The 14,883-nt window shown below is 44.5% G+C and overlaps 8 non-coding genes across 8 annotated transcripts; all 8 read left to right on the top strand.

The window, feature by feature from the left end:
* Positions 1 to 4,933: 4,933 nt before the first annotated feature.
* Positions 4,934 to 5,123, top strand: LOC141239920 (U2 spliceosomal RNA). The gene has a single exon (XR_012305264.1). It is a non-coding gene; the product is annotated as a U2 spliceosomal RNA (small nuclear RNA).
* Positions 5,124 to 6,238: 1,115 nt separating this feature from the next.
* On the top strand, positions 6,239 to 6,429 carry LOC141239618 (U2 spliceosomal RNA). The gene has a single exon (XR_012304973.1). It is a non-coding gene; the product is annotated as a U2 spliceosomal RNA (small nuclear RNA).
* Positions 6,430 to 7,544: 1,115 nt separating this feature from the next.
* Positions 7,545 to 7,735, top strand: LOC141239617 (U2 spliceosomal RNA). Its single transcript, XR_012304972.1, has one exon. It is a non-coding gene; the product is annotated as a U2 spliceosomal RNA (small nuclear RNA).
* Positions 7,736 to 8,850: 1,115 nt separating this feature from the next.
* LOC141239616 (U2 spliceosomal RNA) lies at positions 8,851 to 9,041 on the top strand. The gene has a single exon (XR_012304971.1). It is a non-coding gene; the product is annotated as a U2 spliceosomal RNA (small nuclear RNA).
* A 1,115-nt stretch (positions 9,042 to 10,156) lies between these two features.
* On the top strand, positions 10,157 to 10,347 carry LOC141239615 (U2 spliceosomal RNA). The gene has a single exon (XR_012304970.1). It is a non-coding gene; the product is annotated as a U2 spliceosomal RNA (small nuclear RNA).
* Positions 10,348 to 11,462: 1,115 nt separating this feature from the next.
* LOC141239869 (U2 spliceosomal RNA) lies at positions 11,463 to 11,653 on the top strand. Its single transcript, XR_012305216.1, has one exon. It is a non-coding gene; the product is annotated as a U2 spliceosomal RNA (small nuclear RNA).
* A 1,112-nt stretch (positions 11,654 to 12,765) lies between these two features.
* Positions 12,766 to 12,956, top strand: LOC141239614 (U2 spliceosomal RNA). The gene has a single exon (XR_012304969.1). It is a non-coding gene; the product is annotated as a U2 spliceosomal RNA (small nuclear RNA).
* Positions 12,957 to 14,071: 1,115 nt separating this feature from the next.
* On the top strand, positions 14,072 to 14,262 carry LOC141239868 (U2 spliceosomal RNA). Its single transcript, XR_012305215.1, has one exon. It is a non-coding gene; the product is annotated as a U2 spliceosomal RNA (small nuclear RNA).
* Positions 14,263 to 14,883: the final 621 nt, after the last annotated feature.

The raw sequence follows: 14,883 nt of genomic DNA, 5'->3' as shown, positions 1-14,883 counted from the left end.
CTGCTGCTATTGGGAGGAAGGATTAGTCCGGGAGCAACGGGAAGGGATCCCATGAAGGCTTGCGCCTTTCAGAGAGAAGAGTCGGTACGTTCCTGAGTGAAGGATGCCGGCAACGCTCACATATTCATCGGGTGATGCCCGGATGCGGAACACCGTGAGGATTGAAGTTGGAGCAGGATCGAGGACAGAGAAGAACTTGGACTACATCTGCCATAGGATTCTGCTTGGAGTTCTGGAGTTTCGGCGGGAAGACATATTCTGCTTCCAGGACAATGAGTACAAGGGGACTTACACCATCACCTTCAAGAGCCAGGGATGCTGTCACCAACTCGTACAAAAGGTAAATGAGAAAAACTACTTAGATGAATTGGATGGACTAACCTTTTGTCTCTTGTATGCCTATGACGAGATCCCTATCGTGGTGCATTTCCCGAACCCCTTTGTGGAGGCTGCAGACATCTCGACCTACCTTATCCGTTATTGTGATGATCTGAGATACCTGGGCACTGTGAAGAACGCGGTAGGCTTCTGGTGCGGCAAGAGGAGGTACATGGCCCGTCTAAAGAGGGACCCAAGCGGAGTGGGAGGAATGCTACACCCTCCCTCAACATTTGTGATCGGTAAGAGCAGAGGCTACTTATTTTACCCTGGAATGCCGGTATGTTGCAGGAACTGTGGACAAATGGGTCATACCCAAATGTCCTGCACGGGCAGGAAAGTAGACCGCTGCAATAATTGCAGCTGTTACGGACATTTAATGAAGGACTGTCCCGCTGGGAGGAAATGCAATCTTTGTGGTGAGGCGGGGCACATGTTCCGAGGATGCCCCAACAGGACCAGGACCAGGACTTACGCAGAAGCTGCATCTTCTGCAGCTGAGCCGATGCGCCCGCCGGTCTTCACTGGCGGGCCGGCGTCGGAGGGCGGTTCGAAGGGCGAGAAGGCTGGGATGGAGCAGGGAGCCGGAGGCCCCTCTGGGGCGGCCCCTGCATCGAAGTCCCTTAACGATGGGCGGACCTCGCATGGACCGGAGCGGAGGGGTCCTCCTTCTGGGAGGGTATCCTCCGTGTCGATGGTTCCCGATACCGATCCTGTTGGGCTGGAGGGTGGTGCCCCTGTGCGGTTGGCTACAGGGGACCACGCAGCGATGGCCTCAGGATCTTCCAGGGCGATTAGCCAGCCAGATGAGGGGGCTTTGCTTCTAGGTGGCGAACATCAGGGAATCTGTGTTGGTGATCTCATCCTGATGGACCAGTCTCTCCCCCTGGAGGAGGTGGAGGAAGAGGAGGACTGCACCAGTGACCTAGTGGAGTCTGCCCCGAAAAAGAGACGGAATGTCGAAGCCCCAGCGTCTCCTGGAATGTGGCTGGGAACCGTGACCTACGAGGGGGCAACCGCCGGCTCACAGAATATCGAGTCATTTGGGTCCTCTAGCCCGGATGTCCTGGAGCAATTTGGCATACAGGGCTTTGAGTCAGGTGTCCTCATGGAAGATCCACCACCCTGACCTATGAATGCCCACATTAAGACTTGTCTCACTGAATGTGAGGTCATTAAAGAGCCCAGTTCGTAGGGCTGCTCTATTTAAGTACTTAGAAACCACTGACTTTGACATATGTTTATTACAGGAATGCGGGATACAACATGCACTAAATTATAATGACATCAAGACAGATTGGAGACTGGGGCCCTCCATCTGGTCTGGCTCCAATGACAACAAGTCAGCGGGGGTGGGCTTCCTCTGTCGTGGGAGAAATATTGCTATAAATACTGTCACAGAAATAGTACCCGGCAGAGTGGTTTTAGTGCATTTTAAATTTAATGGTTTTACCCTACGTGTAATGAATGTTTATGCTTCCCCTGATAAGCAAGAGAGAATTAATTTATTTGGGATATTGCCATTGTACTGTACTGGGTCATCTCCCCTGATCGTAGGGGGTGATTTTAATTGTCTTTGTGCTAGTGAACAACGAGCGGGGGGTGACCCTTTACGCAAATTGGATAAGTCATGTCATCTATTGAAAGATTTTATAACTGATTTTAAATTATGCGATGCGTGGAGGTCACTCCTGCCGACGGACCCTGGTTATACGTGGTCCGGAAGAGGGGTGTCCTCCAGGATCGATTTTATTTTCCTATCAGATGATTTTAACCCTGTAAAATGTGTTTTAACATCAAATATATTTTCTGACCATAAGGGCTTGGAGGTGCACCTAGAATACCGGGATGAACAGAGGGTCAACAGGGGCCTCTGGCGTCTAAGTACTTACTTGCTGGAGGACCCTCTGATTCGACAAGACTTTGGTAAAGCCTATCAAGCCTGGCGGCGACAAAAACCTTCTGATACCCCTATGGTAACCTGGTGGGAAAATTTGAAAAAAAAAGTCAGAATGTTTTTTATAAAAGCAGGGAGACGTAAAGCTAGAGAGAAAAAAAGATGTTTTAGTGATCTTAACACCAAACTACAAACACTTTTTAAATTCAAAGAGCTAGGGGTGGAGGTGGGAGATGATATTGCTGGCCTAAAAACTGAAATTCAGAACTGCATAGACACAAAGGGGAAAGAGATTATTTTTAACTCTAGAGTGCAGCACTTGGAGGAGGGGGAGAAGTGCTCTCGCTTCTTCTTCAAAAAAGTCATGGATAAAAGAGAAGTGATCACAAATCTAGAGGGTGAAACATCTATGCAGGGAATGTTGAATGCTACTTTTAACTTTTATAAGCATCTTTTTAGTAAAAAGTGTATAGATGAGTCCTTTTTATCTGATGCTCTTAATGATCTCGATTTTAAGTTAAATTTTACAGACCAGGAGTTTTTAGAACGCGATATTGTTTTAGAGGAATTATTTTATGTTTTTAAAAGTTTCTCTAAGGGTAAAGCACCTGGGTGTGACGGACTACCTGTAGAGTTTTATCTTACTTTTTGGGACATTTTAAAAGAGGACCTTTTTATGCTTTTTAAAGAAGTTTTTATTTGTGAACAGTTGCCATTTTCGTGGAGGAGAGGAGTGGTGTCTTTGATATATAAAAAAGGTGATCGCAGTGCTCTAGCGAATTGGAGACCCATAACTCTCCTAAACGTCGATTACAAGGTACTTGCTAAGGTGGTTGCAAACCGGCTCAGGAATGTCATTGCCAAACTAATCCAGCCTGAGCAGGTTTGTAGTGTACCAGGCAGAAGTATTTCAGAGGTTTTAAACGTATTAAGGGATGTAATTTGGTATTCCAGAGACCGGGGTCAAAATGTAGCTCTTTTAGCCCTAGATTTTGAAAAAGCTTTCGATAGAGTCTCTCATAGATTTCTTTTTAGAGTTTTAAAAAGAATGGGTATCCCTAATATGCTTTTAAATTGTATTAAGATTTTATATAAAAATTGTTTTAGTCAAATTTCTCTTAATGGCTTTTTAACAGATGGAGTTCCCCTTGAGTCCGGAGTGAAGCAGGGATGCCCCTTGTCGCCCATCCTGTTCATCTGCGCCATGGAGCCCCTGCTGAGCGCAATAAGGAAAGACAAAGTGATTAGAGGGGTTCCTGTTCCTGGCGGAGGTGGCAGTGATGTGAGAGTCTTTGGCTACATGGATGACGTGACGGTTGTGTGCGTGGACCCTGCTTCCCTCCGGAGGGCGGTGTTGCGCATTGAATTTTTTTCCCAGGCATCCGGGTTTAAACTTAATTTAAATAAATCTGAATGTCTGACTTTGGGATCCTGGGACACCGCCCAACTCCCGCAGCTCACTATAAAACGAGACAATGTAAAAATTCTTGGAGTTGTTTTTAACGAGGAGAATGTGGGAACTCAAAGCTGGGAGAATGTCATAGAAAAAATGTCAAAGAAAATATCATTTTGGGGTTTGAGGTCCCTAACAATGGAGGGGAAAATTTTAATTATAAAATCAGTGTTGTTACCCCTCATACTGTATATAGCTATGGTGTACCCCCCCTCTGATGTTTTAATTAAAAAAATGACTAGGATGATCTTTATGTTTTTATGGAACTCCAAAATGGAAAAATTAAGGCGAGAAATAATGAGGAAGAATAAAATGAACAGCGGAAGGGATGTCCCCGACTTACATATTTATTTGTATTTAAATTATTTCTGCTTTTGTTTCAAACATTTTAATGGTAATAGTGCGCTAAGTTATTTTTTAAAATATACTTGTGGGATGATTTTTAAAAGATGGTTTAAGTTGTCGTTGAATTCCCCTGTTTTACTATGCCCCCCCAAACACCAAGCAATCTTAGAAAAGACTGTTCGATTTTATAGCCTTGGTGATTTTAAAATGGACATTTTTAAAGACCGCAAGAAGCTTTTATCTTTTCTGAGGAGGAATGAAGATGTGACCCCCATAGTAAATTTCTCAGAAGAGAGGTCGAAGCAAGTTTGGAAGAATGTCTTCGGAAAATTTTTAGCAAATGGACATAAGGACATCGCATGGATGGTGGTCCACCAGTGCCTCCCCACCAGAGAGTTTCAACACAGGAGAGGCCTGGTGGCCAGAGCCAAATGCCCCAGAGACTCATGTGTTTATGACGAAACCACCTTGCACCTTATGTGGAATTGCCCGTTTGCACAGGAACTTTGGCACAAAGTTGGGATTCTTTTAAAATGGACTTGCGGTTTAAGAGATTTTAACCATGAATATGTTTTATATGGCCTTTTTAAATGTCCGACCCCTCAACAGTATTGTATATGTTGGTGTATGATTAACTGTTTTAAAGACGCCCTTTGGAAGGCACGCAATATTTTACTTTTTAAACGTGATGCTATTTCTGTGAAGGATTGTCTTAAAATTGCTTTTAGTCAGATGTATATTTATTACTTGAGGGATGTCAAATGTATTGGGAGGAGGGATGCTAATCGTATATGGGGTTTTTATGGGTGGAATTCTGTGTTTTATTAATGTATTTGTGTTGCTGTTTTTGATTGTAAACCATCTTTTACGCACATAATAAAATATGTTGAAACCTGATCTGTTCTTATCAGTTTAATATCTGATACGTCCCCTATCTGGGGACCATATATTAAATGGATTTTTAGAACAGGGAGATGGAAAAAGAGCTTGCTCTGTCCACTCCACGCATTGACCTGGTATTGCAGTATCTCCAGGACCGGTGCACCCCTTCTTTAATGCAGTTTCTAAAATCAGAAAGAATTGAATTCAATGTTTTTTGTTCATTTTGCTTGTTTGTCGGATTTTGGGATGGACTCTTTGGCTTTGCTTTTCTTCTCCTCATTGGATTTTTCATGTTCAAAGTTGCAGAAGCCAGATTACAAGCTCATTTTGGTTCAACTTCAGCAACTGTGCATTGCATTGCCATGTAATGTGATGCAATGCTATCTTTCTAGCTCTCCCTTTTTACTTCCTTTTGGATAAACAGACATATTAGGCAAGCATTTTGGAGCTTTCACCTAAATAACTACAGGTGGTGAGATAAGCTGCACAATATAATTGACCTTTCAGTATATTGTTGCACACACACCATCTATTTAGCAAATGCCCTTGTTATCAACAGCAGCCTTTTAAACTCACCTGAGCTAACAGGTATGTGCGCTGGTTACTCTGCTGCGCTTAAAATTTCTTTTTTGGTTTGCTACAATGCCTTTTCTGAAACGTTGTCTCCTTCTGCTGGAACACTGACTTCTTTCATTTAATGCCTGCAGACTATAAAAGAGAACCCAATCAAAAAAGTTTGGTTGATTAGTCTGTGGCATTCTGTTAAACTGTTGCTTATGGCGGTCTCTGTGAGCTTCTCAGCGACATTCAGCCAGCCAGGTATCCTGCCTGCAGTAGATGGAATGTGGCAATGGAACGCTGGCTGCGCGTGTCATAATAGGCTCTGAGCCTTTATATACCTGTGCACAGCAGCAGCCACCTTCAGTCTGCTGCTGGACAGCCAGCAGCAGCAGCAGCAGGAGAGGTATGTAATCAGGAGCCCTCCTGCTAAGGGTAGACAGCTGCTCGTTCCACCCCACCCCCCGCCTTAATTGGTTCTCCTCCCTTCCAACGGTGTTGAGGCGGGTGGGAACAGCAGGGGGTGAAGGTGCTGTGTTTAAAGAGGTGGAGTTATGCAGATCTAAAACGCGTGGATTGCAGCAGCAGCAAGCCGAAAAGTGCAGGCATGTAAGGGATCTAGAGGTTGACAACATGTCTTCTTAACGGGAGTCCAGGAGCTCATCTCCACAAATGGACTTTTCAGGATCCTTGGGTGGCTCCGTAGTTTGAAACCAATTCTGGTTATCGCTTCTCGGCCTTTTGGCTAAGATCAAGTGTAGTATCTGTTCTTATCAGTTTAATATCTGATACGTCCCCTATCTGGGGACCATATATTAAATGGATTTTTAGAACAGGGAGATGGAAAAAGAGCTTGCTCTGTCCACTCCACGCATTGACCTGGTATTGCAGTATCTCCAGGACCGGTGCACCCCTTCTTTAATGCAGTTTCTAAAATCAGAAAGAATTGAATTCAATGTTTTTTGTTCATTTTGCTTGTTTGTCGGATTTTGGGATGGACTCTTTGGCTTTGCTTTTCTTCTCCTCATTGGATTTTTCATGTTCAAAGTTGCAGAAGCCAGATTACAAGCTCATTTTGGTTCAACTTCAGCAACTGTGCATTGCATTGCCATGTAATGTGATGCAATGCTATCTTTCTAGCTCTCCCTTTTTACTTCCTTTTGGATAAACAGACATATTAGGCAAGCATTTTGGAGCTTTCACCTAAATAACTACAGGTGGTGAGATAAGCTGCACAATATAATTGACCTTTCAGTATATTGTTGCACACACACCATCTATTTAGCAAATGCCCTTGTTATCAACAGCAGCCTTTTAAACTCACCTGAGCTAACAGGTATGTGCGCTGGTTACTCTGCTGCGCTTAAAATTTCTTTTTTGGTTTGCTACAATGCCTTTTCTGAAACGTTGTCTCCTTCTGCTGGAACACTGACTTCTTTCATTTAATGCCTGCAGACTATAAAAGAGAACCCAATCAAAAAAGTTTGGTTGATTAGTCTGTGGCATTCTGTTAAACTGTTGCTTATGGCGGTCTCTGTGAGCTTCTCAGCGACATTCAGCCAGCCAGGTATCCTGCCTGCAGTAGATGGAATGTGGCAATGGAACGCTGGCTGCGCGTGTCATAATAGGCTCTGAGCCTTTATATACCTGTGCACAGCAGCAGCCACCTTCAGTCTGCTGCTGGACAGCCAGCAGCAGCAGCAGCAGGAGAGGTATGTAATCAGGAGCCCTCCTGCTAAGGGTAGACAGCTGCTCGTTCCACCCCACCCCCCGCCTTAATTGGTTCTCCTCCCTTCCAACGGTGTTGAGGCGGGTGGGAACAGCAGGGGGTGAAGGTGCTGTGTTTAAAGAGGTGGAGTTATGCAGATCTAAAACGCGTGGATTGCAGCAGCAGCAAGCCGAAAAGTGCAGGCATGTAAGGGATCTAGAGGTTGACAACATGTCTTCTTAACGGGAGTCCAGGAGCTCATCTCCACCAATGGACTTTTCAGGATCCTTGGGTGGCTCCGTAGTTTGAAACCAATTCTGGTTATCGCTTCTCGGCCTTTTGGCTAAGATCAAGTGTAGTATCTGTTCTTATCAGTTTAATATCTGATACGTCCCCTATCTGGGGACCATATATTAAATGGATTTTTAGAACAGGGAGATGGAAAAAGAGCTTGCTCTGTCCACTCCACGCATTGACCTGGTATTGCAGTATCTCCAGGACCGGTGCACCCCTTCTTTAATGCAGTTTCTAAAATCAGAAAGAATTGAATTCAATGTTTTTTGTTTATTTTGCTTGTTTGTCGGATTTTGGGATGGACTCTTTGGCTTTGCTTTTCTTCTCCTCATTGGATTTTTCATGTTCAAAGTTGCAGAAGCCAGATTACAAGCTCATTTTGGTTCAACTTCAGCAACTGTGCATTGCATTGCCATGTAATGTGATGCAATGCTATCTTTCTAGCTCTCCCTTTTTACTTCCTTTTGGATAAACAGACATATTAGGCAAGCATTTTGGAGCTTTCACCTAAATAACTACAGGTGGTGAGATAAGCTGCACAATATAATTGACCTTTCAGTGTATTGTTGCACACACACCATCTATTTAGCAAATGCCCTTGTTATCAACAGCAGCCTTTTAAACTCACCTGAGCTAACAGGTATGTGCGCTGGTTACTCTGCTGCGCTTAAAATTTCTTTTTTGGTTTGCTACAATGCCTTTTCTGAAACGTTGTCTCCTTCTGCTGGAACACTGACTTCTTTCATTTAATGCCTGCAGACTATAAAAGAGAACCCAACCCAAAAAGTTTGGTTGATTAGTCTGTGGCATTCTGTTAAACTGTTGCTTATGGCGGTCTCTGTGAGCTTCTCAGCGACATTCAGCCAGCCAGGTATCCTGCCTGCAGTAGATGGAATGTGGCAATGGAACGCTGGCTGCGCGTGTCATAATAGGCTCTGAGCCTTTATATACCTGTGCACAGCAGCAGCCACCTTCAGTCTGCTGCTGGACAGCCAGCAGCAGCAGCAGCAGGAGAGGTATGTAATCAGGAGCCCTCCTGCTAAGGGTAGACAGCTGCTCGTTCCACCCCACCCCCCGCCTTAATTGGTTCTCCTCCCTTCCAACGGTGTTGAGGCGGGTGGGAACAGCAGGGGGTGAAGGTGCTGTGTTTAAAGAGGTGGAGTTATGCAGATCTAAAACGCGTGGATTGCAGCAGCAGCAAGCCGAAAAGTGCAGGCATGTAAGGGATCTAGAGGTTGACAACATGTCTTCTTAACGGGAGTCCAGGAGCTCATCTCCACAAATGGACTTTTCAGGATCCTTGGGTGGCTCCGTAGTTTGAAACCAATTCTGGTTATCGCTTCTCGGCCTTTTGGCTAAGATCAAGTGTAGTATCTGTTCTTATCAGTTTAATATCTGATACGTCCCCTATCTGGGGACCATATATTAAATGGATTTTTAGAACAGGGAGATGGAAAAAGAGCTTGCTCTGTCCACTCCACGCATTGACCTGGTATTGCAGTATCTCCAGGACCGGTGCACCCCTTCTTTAATGCAGTTTCTAAAATCAGAAAGAATTGAATTCAATGTTTTTTGTTCATTTTGCTTGTTTGTCGGATTTTGGGATGGACTCTTTGGCTTTGCTTTTCTTCTCCTCATTGGATTTTTCATGTTCAAAGTTGCAGAAGCCAGATTACAAGCTCATTTTGGTTCAACTTCAGCAACTGTGCATTGCATTGCCATGTAATGTGATGCAATGCTATCTTTCTAGCTCTCCCTTTTTACTTCCTTTTGGATAAACAGACATATTAGGCAAGCATTTTGGAGCTTTCACCTAAATAACTACAGGTGGTGAGATAAGCTGCACAATATAATTGACCTTTCAGTGTATTGTTGCACACACACCATCTATTTAGCAAATGCCCTTGTTATCAACAGCAGCCTTTTAAACTCACCTGAGCTAACAGGTATGTGCGCTGGTTACTCTGCTGCGCTTAAAATTTCTTTTTTGGTTTGCTACAATGCCTTTTCTGAAACGTTGTCTCCTTCTGCTGGAACACTGACTTCTTTCATTTAATGCCTGCAGACTATAAAAGAGAACCCAACCCAAAAAGTTTGGTTGATTAGTCTGTGGCATTCTGTTAAACTGTTGCTTATGGCGGTCTCTGTGAGCTTCTCAGCGACATTCAGCCAGCCAGGTATCCTGCCTGCAGTAGATGGAATGTGGCAATGGAACGCTGGCTGCGCGTGTCATAATAGGCTCTGAGCCTTTATATACCTGTGCACAGCAGCAGCCACCTTCAGTCTGCTGCTGGACAGCCAGCAGCAGCAGCAGCAGGAGAGGTATGTAATCAGGAGCCCTCCTGCTAAGGGTAGACAGCTGCTCGTTCCACCCCACCCCCCGCCTTAATTGGTTCTCCTCCCTTCCAACGGTGTTGAGGCGGGTGGGAACAGCAGGGGGTGAAGGTGCTGTGTTTAAAGAGGTGGAGTTATGCAGATCTAAAACGCGTGGATTGCAGCAGCAGCAAGCCGAAAAGTGCAGGCATGTAAGGGATCTAGAGGTTGACAACATGTCTTCTTAACGGGAGTCCAGGAGCTCATCTCCACAAATGGACTTTTCAGGATCCTTGGGTGGCTCCGTAGTTTGAAACCAATTCTGGTTATCGCTTCTCGGCCTTTTGGCTAAGATCAAGTGTAGTATCTGTTCTTATCAGTTTAATATCTGATACGTCCCCTATCTGGGGACCATATATTAAATGGATTTTTAGAACAGGGAGATGGAAAAAGAGCTTGCTCTGTCCACTCCACGCATTGACCTGGTATTGCAGTATCTCCAGGACCGGTGCACCCCTTCTTTAATGCAGTTTCTAAAATCAGAAAGAATTGAATTCAATGTTTTTTGTTCATTTTGCTTGTTTGTCGGATTTTGGGATGGACTCTTTGGCTTTGCTTTTCTTCTCCTCATTGGATTTTTCATGTTCAAAGTTGCAGAAGCCAGATTACAAGCTCATTTTGGTTCAACTTCAGCAACTGTGCATTGCATTGCCATGTAATGTGATGCAATGCTATCTTTCTAGCTCTCCCTTTTTACTTCCTTTTGGATAAACAGACATATTAGGCAAGCATTTTGGAGCTTTCACCTAAATAACTACAGGTGGTGAGATAAGCTGCACAATATAATTGACCTTTCAGTGTATTGTTGCACACACACCATCTATTTAGCAAATGCCCTTGTTATCAACAGCAGCCTTTTAAACTCACCTGAGCTAACAGGTATGTGCGCTGGTTACTCTGCTGTGCTTAAAATTTCTTTTTTGGTTTGCTACAATGCCTTTTCTGAAACGTTGTCTCCTTCTGCTGGAACACTGACTTCTTTCATTTAATGCCTGCAGACTATAAAAGAGAACCCAACCCAAAAAGTTTGGTTGATTAGTCTGTGGCATTCTGTTAAACTGTTGCTTATGGCGGTCTCTGTGAGCTTCTCAGCGACATTCAGCCAGCCAGGTATCCTGCCTGCAGTAGATGGAATGTGGCAATGGAACGCTGGCTGCGCGTGTCATAATAGGCTCTGAGCCTTTATATACCTGTGCACAGCAGCAGCCACCTTCAGTCTGCTGCTGGACAGCCAGCAGCAGCAGCAGCAGGAGAGGTATGTAATCAGGAGCCCTCCTGCTAAGGGTAGACAGCTGCTCGTTCCACCCCACCCCCCGCCTTAATTGGTTCTCCTCCCTTCCAACGGTGTTGAGGCGGGTGGGAACAGCAGGGGGTGAAGGTGCTGTGTTTAAAGAGGTGGAGTTATGCAGATCTAAAACGCGTGGATTGCAGCAGCAGCAAGCCGAAAAGTGCAGGCATGTAAGGGATCTAGAGGTTGACAACATGTCTTCTTAACGGGAGTCCAGGAGCTCATCTCCACAAATGGACTTTTCAGGATCCTTGGGTGGCTCCGTAGTTTGAAACCAATTCTGGTTATCGCTTCTCGGCCTTTTGGCTAAGATCAATTGTAGTATCTGTTCTTATCAGTTTAATATCTGATACGTCCCCTATCTGGGGACCATATATTAAATGGATTTTTAGAACAGGGAGATGGAAAAAGAGCTTGCTCTGTCCACTCCACGCATTGACCTGGTATTGCAGTATCTCCAGGACCGGTGCACCCCTTCTTTAATGCAGTTTCTAAAATCAGAAAGAATTGAATTCAATGTTTTTTGTTCATTTTGCTTGTTTGTCGGATTTTGGGATGGACTCTTTGGCTTTGCTTTTCTTCTCCTCATTGGATTTTTCATGTTCAAAGTTGCAGAAGCCAGATTACAAGCTCATTTTGGTTCAACTTCAGCAACTGTGCATTGCATTGCCATGTAATGTGATGCAATGCTATCTTTCTAGCTCTCCCTTTTTACTTCCTTTTGGATAAACAGACATATTAGGCAAGCATTTTGGAGCTTTCACCTAAATAACTACAGGTGGTGAGATAAGCTGCACAATATAATTGACCTTTCAGTGTATTGTTGCACACACACCATCTATTTAGCAAATGCCCTTGTTATCAACAGCAGCCTTTTAAACTCACCTGAGCTAACAGGTATGTGCGCTGGTTACTCTGCTGCGCTTAAAATTTCTTTTTTGGTTTGCTACAATGCCTTTTCTGAAACGTTGTCTCCTTCTGCTGGAACACTGACTTCTTTCATTTAATGCCTGCAGACTATAAAAGAGAACCCAACCCAAAAAGTTTGGTTGATTAGTCTGTGGCATTCTGTTAAACTGTTGCTTATGGCGGTCTCTGTGAGCTTCTCAGCGACATTCAGCCAGCCAGGTATCCTGCCTGCAGTAGATGGAATGTGGCAATGGAACGCTGGCTGCGCGTGTCATAATAGGCTCTGAGCCTTTATATACCTGTGCACAGCAGCAGCCACCTTCAGTCTGCTGCTGGACAGCCAGCAGCAGCAGCAGGAGAGGTATGTAATCAGGAGCCCTCCTGCTAAGGGTAGACAGCTGCTCGTTCCACCCCACCCCCCGCCTTAATTGGTTCTCCTCCCTTCCAACGGTGTTGAGGCGGGTGGGAACAGCAGGGGGTGAAGGTGCTGTGTTTAAAGAGGTGGAGTTATGCAGATCTAAAACGCGTGGATTGCAGCAGCAGCAAGCCGAAAAGTGCAGGCATGTAAGGGATCTAGAGGTTGACAACATGTCTTCTTAACGGGAGTCCAGGAGCTCATCTCCACAAATGGACTTTTCAGGATCCTTGGGTGGCTCCGTAGTTTGAAACCAATTCTGGTTATCGCTTCTCGGCCTTTTGGCTAAGATCAAGTGTAGTATCTGTTCTTATCAGTTTAATATCTGATACGTCCCCTATCTGGGGACCATATATTAAATGGATTTTTAGAACAGGGAGATGGAAAAAGAGCTTGCTCTGTCCACTCCACGCATTGACCTGGTATTGCAGTATCTCCAGGACCGGTGCACCCCTTCTTTAATGCAGTTTCTAAAATCAGAAAGAATTGAATTCAATGTTTTTTGTTCATTTTGCTTGTTTGTCGGATTTTGGGATGGACTCTTTGGCTTTGCTTTTCTTCTCCTCATTGGATTTTTCATGTTCAAAGTTGCAGAAGCCAGATTACAAGCTCATTTTGGTTCAACTTCAGCAACTGTGCATTGCATTGCCATGTAATGTGATGCAATGCTATCTTTCTAGCTCTCCCTTTTTACTTCCTTTTGGATAAACAGACATATTAGGCAAGCATTTTGGAGCTTTCACCTAAATAACTACAGGTGGTGAGATAAGCTGCACAATATAATTGACCTTTCAGTGTATTGTTGCACACACACCATCTATTTAGCAAATGCCCTTGTTATCAACAGCAGCCTTTTAAACTCACCTGAGCTAACAGGTATGTGCGCTGGTTACTCTGCTGCGCTTAAAATTTCTTTTTTGGTTTGCTACAATGCCTTTTCTGAAACGTTGTCTCCTTCTGCTGGAACACTGACTTCTTTCATTTAATGCCTGCAGACTATAAAAGAGAACCCAACCCAAAAAGTTTGGTTGATTAGTCTGTGGCATTCTGTTAAACTGTTGCTTATGGCGGTCTCTGTGAGCTTCTCAGCGACATTCAGCCAGCCAGGTATCCTGCCTGCAGTAGATGGAATGTGGCAATGGAACGCTGGCTGCGCGTGTCATAATAGGCTCTGAGCCTTTATATACCTGTGCACAGCAGCAGCCACCTTCAGTCTGCTGCTGGACAGCCAGCAGCAGCAGCAGCAGGAGAGGTATGTAATCAGGAGCCCTCCTGCTAAGGGTAGACAGCTGCTCGTTCCACCCCACCCCCCGCCTTAATTGGTTCTCCTCCCTTCCAACGGTGTTGAGGCGGGTGGGAACAGCAGGGGGTGAAGGTGCTGTGTTTAAAGAGGTGGAGTTATGCAGATCTAAAACGCGTGGATTGCAGCAGCAGCAAGCCGAAAAGTGCAGGCATGTAAGGGATCTAGAGGTTGACAACATGTCTTCTTAACGGGAGTCCAGGAGCTCATCTCCACAAATGGACTTTTCAGGATCCTTGGGTGGCTCCGTAGTTTGAAACCAATTCTGGTTATCGCTTCTCGGCCTTTTGGCTAAGATCAATTGTAGTATCTGTTCTTATCAGTTTAATATCTGATACGTCCCCTATCTGGGGACCATATATTAAATGGATTTTTAGAACAGGGAGATGGAAAAAGAGCTTGCTCTGTCCACTCCACGCATTGACCTGGTATTGCAGTATCTCCAGGACCGGTGCACCCCTTCTTTAATGCAGTTTCTAAAATCAGAAAGAATTGAATTCAATGTTTTTTGTTCATTTTGCTTGTTTGTCGGATTTTGGGATGGACTCTTTGGCTTTGCTTTTCTTCTCCTCATTGGATTTTTCATGTTCAAAGTTGCAGAAGCCAGATTACAAGCTCATTTTGGTTCAACTTCAGCAACTGTGCATTGCATTGCCATGTAATGTGATGCAATGCTATCTTTCTAGCTCTCCCTTTTTACTTCCTTTTGGATAAACAGACATATTAGGCAAGCATTTTGGAGCTTTCACCTAAATAACTACAGGTGGTGAGATAAGCTGCACAATATAATTGACCTTTCAGTATATTGTTGCACACACACCATCTATTTAGCAAATGCCCTTGTTATCAACAGCAGCCTTTTAAACTCACCTGAGCTAACAGGTATGTGCGCTGGTTACTCTGCTGCGCTTAAAATTTCTTTTTTGGTTTGCTACAATGCCTTTTCTGAAACGTTGTCTCCTTCTGCTGGAACACTGACTTCTTTCATTTAATGCCTGCAGACTATAAAAGAGAACCCAACCCAAAAAGTTTGGTTGATTAGTCTGTGGCATTCTGTTAAACTGTTGCTTATGGCGGTCTCTG

Source organism: Phyllobates terribilis, unplaced genomic scaffold (genome assembly GCF_046119375.1).
Source record: "Phyllobates terribilis strain yellow unplaced genomic scaffold, ASM4611937v1 Scaffold_779__1_contigs__length_684578, whole genome shotgun sequence".
NCBI lineage: Eukaryota > Metazoa > Chordata > Amphibia > Anura > Dendrobatidae > Phyllobates > Phyllobates terribilis.
This window is presented reverse-complemented; position numbering and strand designations above follow the sequence as displayed.